The sequence below is a fragment of the Mus musculus genome, chromosome 6, assembly GCF_000001635.26.
Source record: "Mus musculus strain C57BL/6J chromosome 6, GRCm38.p6 C57BL/6J".
In the NCBI taxonomy this organism is placed as follows: domain Eukaryota; kingdom Metazoa; phylum Chordata; class Mammalia; order Rodentia; family Muridae; genus Mus; species Mus musculus.
In genome coordinates this window covers 52,491,840-52,500,377 of record NC_000072.6, presented here as the reverse complement: position 1 = coordinate 52,500,377, position 8,538 = coordinate 52,491,840, and the positions used below count along the sequence as shown (strand labels likewise).

Sequence of the window (8,538 nt, the reverse complement as noted above, 5' to 3'; positions counted from 1 at the left end):
CTTGGAATTGAGGTAGCATAGTCACACCAAATAACTGAGAAAATGGGTATCCAGAGAATTGGAAGAATGTGGAAGAAATAGCATTATTATTTTAATTGAGCATAATTACCTTATTAATCAATGTTTGCATAATACTTGCTGAAGCACTTAGCTGATACAAGGCTATATTTGCAATTTAATTCACCCAGAATATTTCTATTCAGCACTTATATAGCACCTATTGGTTTATGATGCTAATATAGTAGATTCATGTTTCTGTTAAGGCCTAAATGAAAGGAATTGAAAGCCAAGTCCATTATATAACCTCCTTTATACAGAACCTTCGTCGTGAAGAATTCCAAATTGCCTTTCAAAGTACAGTGAAACCCTTTTACAGTGAATTCCTGAAGGGACAGCAGCAGCAGGAGGGTCTGCCTCAGCCATCACTGCATGAGCAACACTGTATTCACTGTTGTGGGATTGATGGGGAAGACACAGACTTTAGAGTCTGATAGCTCTTGAGTCAGGTGGCATTATTTGACAAAATGTCTATAGCTCGGAGCAAAGGAAAAATTAAACCTTGCTAATCTCGTGATGGAAAGAAACCATTCAGGGGTTGAGGACATGGCCTTCAGGAGAGTGCAGGCTGCACAAGCATGAGTAGCTGAGTTCAAATCCTGGGAAAGGACTGAGCATGATCCTATGCTTGCCTGTGACCCCGGAGGTCTGTGGGAGCAGAGACAGGATTGCTTGATCTTGCTGGCCTCCAGTCTAGCTCTGATCTCAGAAAAGACCTGTTGCAAGGGAATAAGGCAGAGGGATAGAGTAAGACTTGAACTCCTCCTCTGGGACATCCACCACACTCGTACACCATATGCACACACACACATACATACACACACATGAAAAGTGTGCCAAGAAAGCTTTCAATGGAAAGAAAGAACCGCATTCACACAGCAAGTGAGAGAAGGTGCACCTTATGCAGAAAACATCTCACACGTAGAAAAAACTCAGCATTCCTCCCTTGGAGCAGTTTGTAACATTCAGAAAGGTGCATAAAACTCCCCAGCGACAGCTCACTGAATACATAAATTCAAGCCATCTGTATAACTCACACACAATTGGGAAAATAAAGTGTTGCCTGGATCCTCCCAGTCCCCATTGGTCTCTCCTCATCATTCCTCAGTATACTAAAGACAGCCCTGGCTTGCCTTAGATGAGTTTCTCCAGTCTTTGAGCTTTAGATAAACAAAATTATACAGAAGGCATTGCTTTATGATGGGTTCTTCTGCCCAACCTTGTGCCCATGAATTTATCCACATAATTGTATGCAGCAACAGTTTACTGACTGATTGCAATAGGCTATTTTGTGATGTACTCCAATTTTTCCAACTAATTCTGTAAATAAAATCAAAGCTATCTTTTAAAACATGGGCATGAAAGTCCTTGACAAAAATGATATGTGTGTGTGTGTATGTGTGTGTTTGTGTGTGTGTGTATATATATATGTGTGTGTGTGTGTGTGTGTATGTATATATATATATATATATGTATATATATATGTATATATACATACATACATACATACATACATACATACATACATACCAAGTAGGATTTATTCATGAGAATGCCAGGCTGTTTTAACATCCAAGAATCAATCAGCATAGTGTGATACAGTTGACAAAATTCCACACTCCCTCAGTACAAGTTTTACTCAATAAATTAAGAATAAGTGATAAAATTCTGAACCTAATTAGAAAAACCCACAGATAATATTGTGCTTAATAGTAAAAGATTACATATTGCACCCCTAAAATCAGGAAAACAATAAGTCTATCTAATCTGTTACTTCTGTGCAGTATTATATGTAGTACTGTCTACACACAAAGAAACTACAAAGAAACTTGACAAGAGAATGCAAAAAGTATGTGGATCAGAGATGAAGAAGCAAATTTATCTATATTTGTAGATAACAGGATCTTATATATTAAATTTCTACTAAGAAAACTATTAGAAGTAATAGATGAATTCAGCAAGTTTAGAGGATATAAGATCAATACAAAACTACCAATTGTGTATTCTCTACAGCATTAATGAACAGACAAAAATAAGATAACAGCCCCCAATTATGAAAATGAAAATATTAAAGAAGAGGTGCAAAACTCATACTCTGAAAATGACAAAACATTGCTGAGGACAATCCCAGAGCCCTTTATAAAGAGAGGAGCATCATGTGTTCATGGATTAGAAGATGGAATATTGTCAAGAAGACAAAATTCCCCAGATATTGACTCTAGGGGATTAGATTCTAAAAATCCTTTTTACAATCTCAACTAACTTCTTTACAGCAATTGATAAGTTGGTCCTAAAATTTGAATCCTAAAATGCAAGGGATTCAGAACTTCTATGACAATTTTAAAAATGAAAAAAAAAAATTGGGAAGCTCTTACAATCTGTTTAGATCTTACCATGAAGCTGAATTACTCAAAGCAGTGGGGGTATTCTCATAAGGATAGACTAAGAACGCCTGTGACTAAAATTCGGAAACTAGGAACACTCTCTTGCATAACTGGCCAACTGATTTTTGAAAAATGATACCAAAACAAACTCATGCGATATCTTGTTCAACAAATAGTGCTGGACAACTGGATATCCACAAAATTAGGTTGTTCAACTCTTAGCATTTACAAAGTCAACTCAAAAAGGATCAAAGACCTAAATGTCAAGGCAAAAACTATAAAACTCACAGAAGAAAACACAGAGGTAAGTCTCTTTGGAAGCTTGGCTCATGTACGGTTTCTTTACAAGTGGCATCAAAGCACAACTGACAAGAGAAAAGTAAACAAAGAGGATATCATCAGGATTAAAGCCCTTTGTGCTTAGAGGACCACAGGAAAGCTGAAATGGCAGCCTACGGAATGGGACAGAAATTTGGCAAATCATTTATCGGATAGGGGATTTCCATCTAGAGTATGTGAAGATCTACAATTAACAGACAGCCCAATGGCAAAGTGAATGATGGGACTGAATAGACAGTTCTCCTAGGAGGATGTACAAAATGAGTGTTGGTCACATGAAAAGATGCCCAACATCCTTCGTCATCATCAGCTATTAAAAATGACTGCCAGGGAACCCTTAGATTAGTTTGATCTGAATCCAGTTCAAAGCTTTTCCTCCCTGTTTTTGATCCTCTCAGAGTCCCATGATTTCCTAAACTACAAGCAAAAGTCTAGCTTAAAGACATTCATCTGTAAAGGATAACCTGAGAGCTGTGTAGCAGATCCCAGGATCCTTTCCATCGTTCGCTCTGGTTTAATATCCTGTAAAGGATGCACTGTTCGTTGAAGCCCTTGAAGCTCTTGTACTAAAGGAGAGGCTCCTCATAGGGTGGAACCTGATATGCTCTGAGCAGATAGGCTCAGAGATGGCTTGGGACCTCAGCTGGTCTGATCAGGGTAAGTTTCCAGAGCTTGGCTTGGCAGGCTGTCATATACTGGGTGAGAAGGAAGATATACGTTATGTTCGGTGCAACTACAAGATGTTAGCTAAGTCTGTCCTGCTGGGGTCAACACCATAACCAACATGTCAGAGGACATAAGGAACAGGGCCCCAAATCCCAAGGCCTTTCCCAAGAGCTGTCAGTCACATGGACCATTATGTAATCTGGTTTCCAGTATCCTAGCAAAATACTTGAACGTCTAGGAATGTGGAGCTGGCTTCTGATAGGGCCATCATAGTGGGTGGCATGGGTGGTTGCCCACCTGGAAGACATTACATGGCAAGACAAGGAGCCAGAAATTTAGAGGTGAGTCTCCCTCTTTGACACCCATTTGAGAACAACTGACTTGACTGTGCAATTCCCACCCAGGACAGTGTTCAAGGTGATCTACTTACCTTAGTTAACCTCTTAAGGGAACCACCACTTGCCAGCGCTACCACACTGAAGATCAAGTTCCCAACACATGTACTCTCAGAGACAAACTCAAACCTAAGCCCTAGCAGTCCTCAGCTAAGAGCAGCCTGGGCACCAGCATTACTGAAAACTTGCCAGAAAAGCAAACTCTTAGATTCTAACCTAGGTGTATGGAGCTACAGTGTGCATTTGAGCAGGGCCCCGGATAATTAAGACACACCACTTCGGCTTAGTCCCATAGTTTTGGGTTTTCTGATTATCCCAGACTCCCTCCTCTGGTGACTCTCCATCCAGTCTCCTTCTTTTTCACCGTGACTAACTTCCCTGCCCACCCCTTTCTTCTTACCACTGTCCATTTAGACAACCATCTGGAGAAACCTCATTTTCTCTGCTGACCTTTTCGTCTATCTCTTAAACAACCCACAGATATGTAAGTTGGACCGACTCCAAATGGTTTTTAGAGCAGCAAAGGGGAGTTTTATACTGACTGGCCAAAGACAACTTTACTATTTGTTTATGGTAAGGGTCGGAAGGTTAGCTTTCAGCAAGCCAGCTGATCTCTCTGCAAGTGCTTTCCTACACGGGCCACCAGAGGTGCAGATACTCTGAAATATGTGGGAGCTGGGGGTTCATTGACTAACTTCATTACTGTGTCTGAGCTCTAGAGGAAATGTTTTAGGAGCGGGGTAGGAAAAGATTCCACTCTTCTCTTTATGTAGAGAGCATGGAAATCCCATCTGTAAGCTTGCTCGCTGATCAGGGTAGCACCTGGCACATGGTGTGTGTGGACATGGACCTGGGTCCTAGTTAGCATAAAGCAATGGTGTCCATTTCCAAAGTGAATGCTCACAGTCAGAGCCCACTGTTGTCAGAGCTGAGGAAAATGTCGTGGGGTTTATATTTATTCTTCGTAGCATTAAGGATTTCCTGGAGAGACTGACTCAGAGATCTGCTCACTCCTCTGACCCTACATCAAGGTAACAATGTGGCCTAGAACACTCTCCAATAGCTTGCTCACTTGGACCCTTCTGCCATCATCAAAACAATGACAGGACAGTCCTAGCCGCCTTTCTAACAATCCATGATTCATCTCTGGTTCTCTATGCAAGCTCTCTCAATAGTCCCTAGACCAGAGTCAGAGCCTGGGGGTGGGGGTGGGGGTGGAGGGGAAGGCCTGCTCTCCCTTACCAACTTGGGATCTGGGACCACTTCTGAGTTCAGAGGCAGGCAGATCTTCGAGTTCTAGGCAGCCTGGTCAATAGAGCAAGTTCCAGGGCAGCCAGGACTACACAGGGAAACCCTGTCTCAAAACAAAAATAAAAACAAAAACAAAACCACAAAACCAAAACCAAACCAAACCAAAATAAAAAAAGATGGCTCCCATAGGCTCAGGGGTTTGAATGCTTAGCCATCAGGGAGTGGCACTGTTTGAGAGTGACTTGAAGGTGTGCCATTGTTAGGTGTGCCTTTGTTGGAGGAAGTGTGTTCCCGGTGGTGGACTTTGCATGCTAGCCCCTGTTCGCCCAGTTTTCTCTCCTTCTCTTAACCCAAGGGTCAGGACGTAGCTCTCAGTTACTGTTCCAGAAGCTGCCATGTTCCATGCCCTGATCATAATAGACTAAAACCTGTGAAACCTGTAAGCAAGCCCCCAATGACATGCTTTCTTTTACAAGACTTGCCCTGGTCATGGTGTCTCTTTGCATCCTGTAACAGTGACTAAGATAATTGTCAGTGGAACAGATTCGTCCATGGTAACATGTTTATCCTATTACACTGACTCTGATTTTTAGAATTAAAAAAAAATCTAGATCAGAAATATGAGCCTTTGCTTCAAAGGATTTTGTTGACTTAATAAAAGTAGTTTGTACCATTTGCTAAAAGGTTTATCTGGAGCTGTGGGAACAGATAGCCAGCCACCTCCCCAGTTCTTAAGATGCTGCCTCAATTAAATTGTGTTTATTTCCGTCCTGTGTTTGTGCTATAAAGCCAGCTAGCAGGCGGGCAGTGTGTTTGCCCTGGGGGGCTAGTCCTCACGGTTATAGCAGAGGAAGAGCAGCCGGTGGCATCGCAGAAGCAGACTTCATTTCCCTTTGTAATTACAACTGTAAAATAGCCTCCCATGCAAGCTTACTACTGAGCCGCAGTCAATTCCTTTTGGTAGCCACAGTGGTTATTAATACTGGGATACCGTGGCCCCTCATGGTTTCGATGGCTTCCCTGAACAGTGCTCTTTGGAGCACATGACTTGTAATTTACTAAAGAAAGCAAAACCTAACTAAAAAAGGTAACTACTATACATAGCATCTGCTCTACCCACAGCAAGAATTCCATAAGAGGTCCCTCTTAGATTGATATGAATAGATTGAAGATTTTTATCATTTGCTGAACAATAACTGAGAATTGAATTTAATCAAAATTAGCACATGACACGGTTAGATTGAACAGCCTCTGGCCCTCACGCAATCTATAAGATATTGTCAATTACCTTCCCGCAATCTCTCTCTCTCATTAAAACAAAAGGCCATCGCCATAGAAGCCCGTAATTGTAAGCTAAGGGGCAGCAGCTGTTTTCGCTTAAAAATTTTGATCACAGTGACATTTTTTAAAAAAAATCAAATTCATAGTTAGCATGTGTAAGAAGAGCTATTTAAGATAGAACACTCTTCCATACCTCTTAATTGCAATCTAGCGCCCTGTTGCAAAGTGTTTACTGTGCATCTCCTCGAGTCCCAGCTCTGTCTTGCCCTGACTGTATGTGAATCATCAAGCAAGTTCTTTAGCTGCACTGTTGCTTGGTGTCTTCGTCTATGCAATGGTAATAGATCCTGCAACACAAGGGAATTGGGAGAATCGGGTAAGATGTAGATGAACATAAGACAGGGCCTAGCCCGTAGTGAGCCTACTAGCCTACCAGCGTGTGTGTACTGCTACTGTTGTGTCTTTCACTCATTGCAGTGATCTGGTTATATGGTACTCAGAAGGGTAAGAGTAATTATGGTGCCTCCTCTTATGTGAGGGAATCTTTAGACTGCACACTGGCCCTCTGAAGAGTGTGGCTGGAGGAATGGTGGGAGCAGGGCAGACATTGAGTCCTGACTGTAGAAGGAAGGAGAGAGATGGTAGGGTTGAGGCAGGCCTCCTTCACCAATGGAGGCCTGAGCCTTGCCAAATGGCAGATAGACATCTCTAGGCCTGGGTTGAAGGGATAAAAAGGATAGACTACAGTGAGGCAGGAGGTGGGAAGGACCTTGAGTTGAGCAGCACTGCTCTGATGAGCTACAGTCCTTAGCCCGTGAACACACGCTGACCCAGGTGTCAGTGTGCCAGGCTCCTGGGTGTCTCCATTATGGAGTGATTGAGAAAAGCTCTACTACATTGGGTGGAGGATGACTGGGGAGTCCTGAGTAGTGAACACTAAACCACTGCTTGGTAAATGCTCAGGAAGGTAAGAGACAATGAAAGACCAAGTGCCTAGTTATAGTTATGGTCCCTCTACAATGAAATGCTTACTTCTGGTGTGGTTCCTTTCCTTGCTTCTAACCAGGATATAAGAAAGGAAGGATTTGATGGAAAGGCCCGGGGTATCTCATCAGAAGACAAAAGAAGACAGGGAGGCAGGAGAACATATCATATCATATCATATATCATATCATATCATATCATATCATATCATATCATATCAGGAGAACTAGGGAGCTATATCTAAGCTCTCACTCCAACAAGGCTCAAGTCAAGTCCTCTATTGCAGGTATCAAATTCCTAGCAGGGAGGATGAGGACTGGGGTTGGACCAAGATCCCATTCCTACATGATCAGCATCAACTAGACCCAAAGTGCTCCCAGGGCTGGCAGCTCATCTCTGTGAACTAAGAACAGGGATCATGTAAGTCCAGCAGGCACATCAAGGAGGTGTACCTCTCTCTAGTAACACATGGCATCCTAGCAGCAGGAGTGTAGAAGACCAGCTCCCGAGCCTACTGAAAGAAAACAAAGCTGTGTCTAACCGTTGGTTGGGAGGCCAAGGAAGCCATCTATTATGACGAGGCACGAGAATACTGAGCAGGATTGTCGCCATGGTGACTGCTAGTATGGCACTTTGACCCTGGCGCTGCTCTGGGTGTTTTGCCTTCAGGACTGACTGTGTTTATTCCATGCAACAGCCTCACGGACTGAAACCGTTATGATCCTCTTTTTTTTTTTTTTTTTTTTTCAGATGAAGAAAGTGTGGCTAGGTGGTTTGTTCAAGGCCACAGTGAACCTAGCCAGGCTGTGTCTCTAAGTGTTCCAAATGTCACACTTAATGAGTGTGGGATGCTGGTAGAGGGATATGATGGCCAACTGTCATACTTCGTAAGGTGGAGAGTGGATCTAAGGAATAATAATTGATGGTGGGTCTCAGAGATGACAATAAAAGTGCATCCTGCCTAAGCATGTGGACCTGAGTTCAAATTCCTGGTCTATGTATAAAGCCAGATGTTGTCATGCACATGAGTATAACACCAGTGTTACAGATTCAGAGAAAGGACTCCTGAGGTTTGCTGACTGACAGTCTAGCGCCACGTTTTCCTGCCTCGAGGATATAAGGCAGAGAGTGATCGAACAGGACACAATGTCCTCCTCTGATCTCTGGAGATACACACATGA

General features: G+C 42.6%; 1 long non-coding RNA gene across 1 annotated transcript; it reads right to left on the bottom strand.

The window, feature by feature from the left end:
- Positions 1-292: 292 nt before the first annotated feature.
- 1700094M24Rik (RIKEN cDNA 1700094M24 gene) lies at positions 293-7,927 on the bottom strand. The gene is made up of 3 exons (NR_046049.1): positions 7,899-7,927; positions 6,567-6,720; positions 293-773 (listed from the first exon to the last, which is right to left on the bottom strand). It is a non-coding gene; the product is annotated as an RIKEN cDNA 1700094M24 gene (long non-coding RNA).
- Positions 7,928-8,538: the final 611 nt, after the last annotated feature.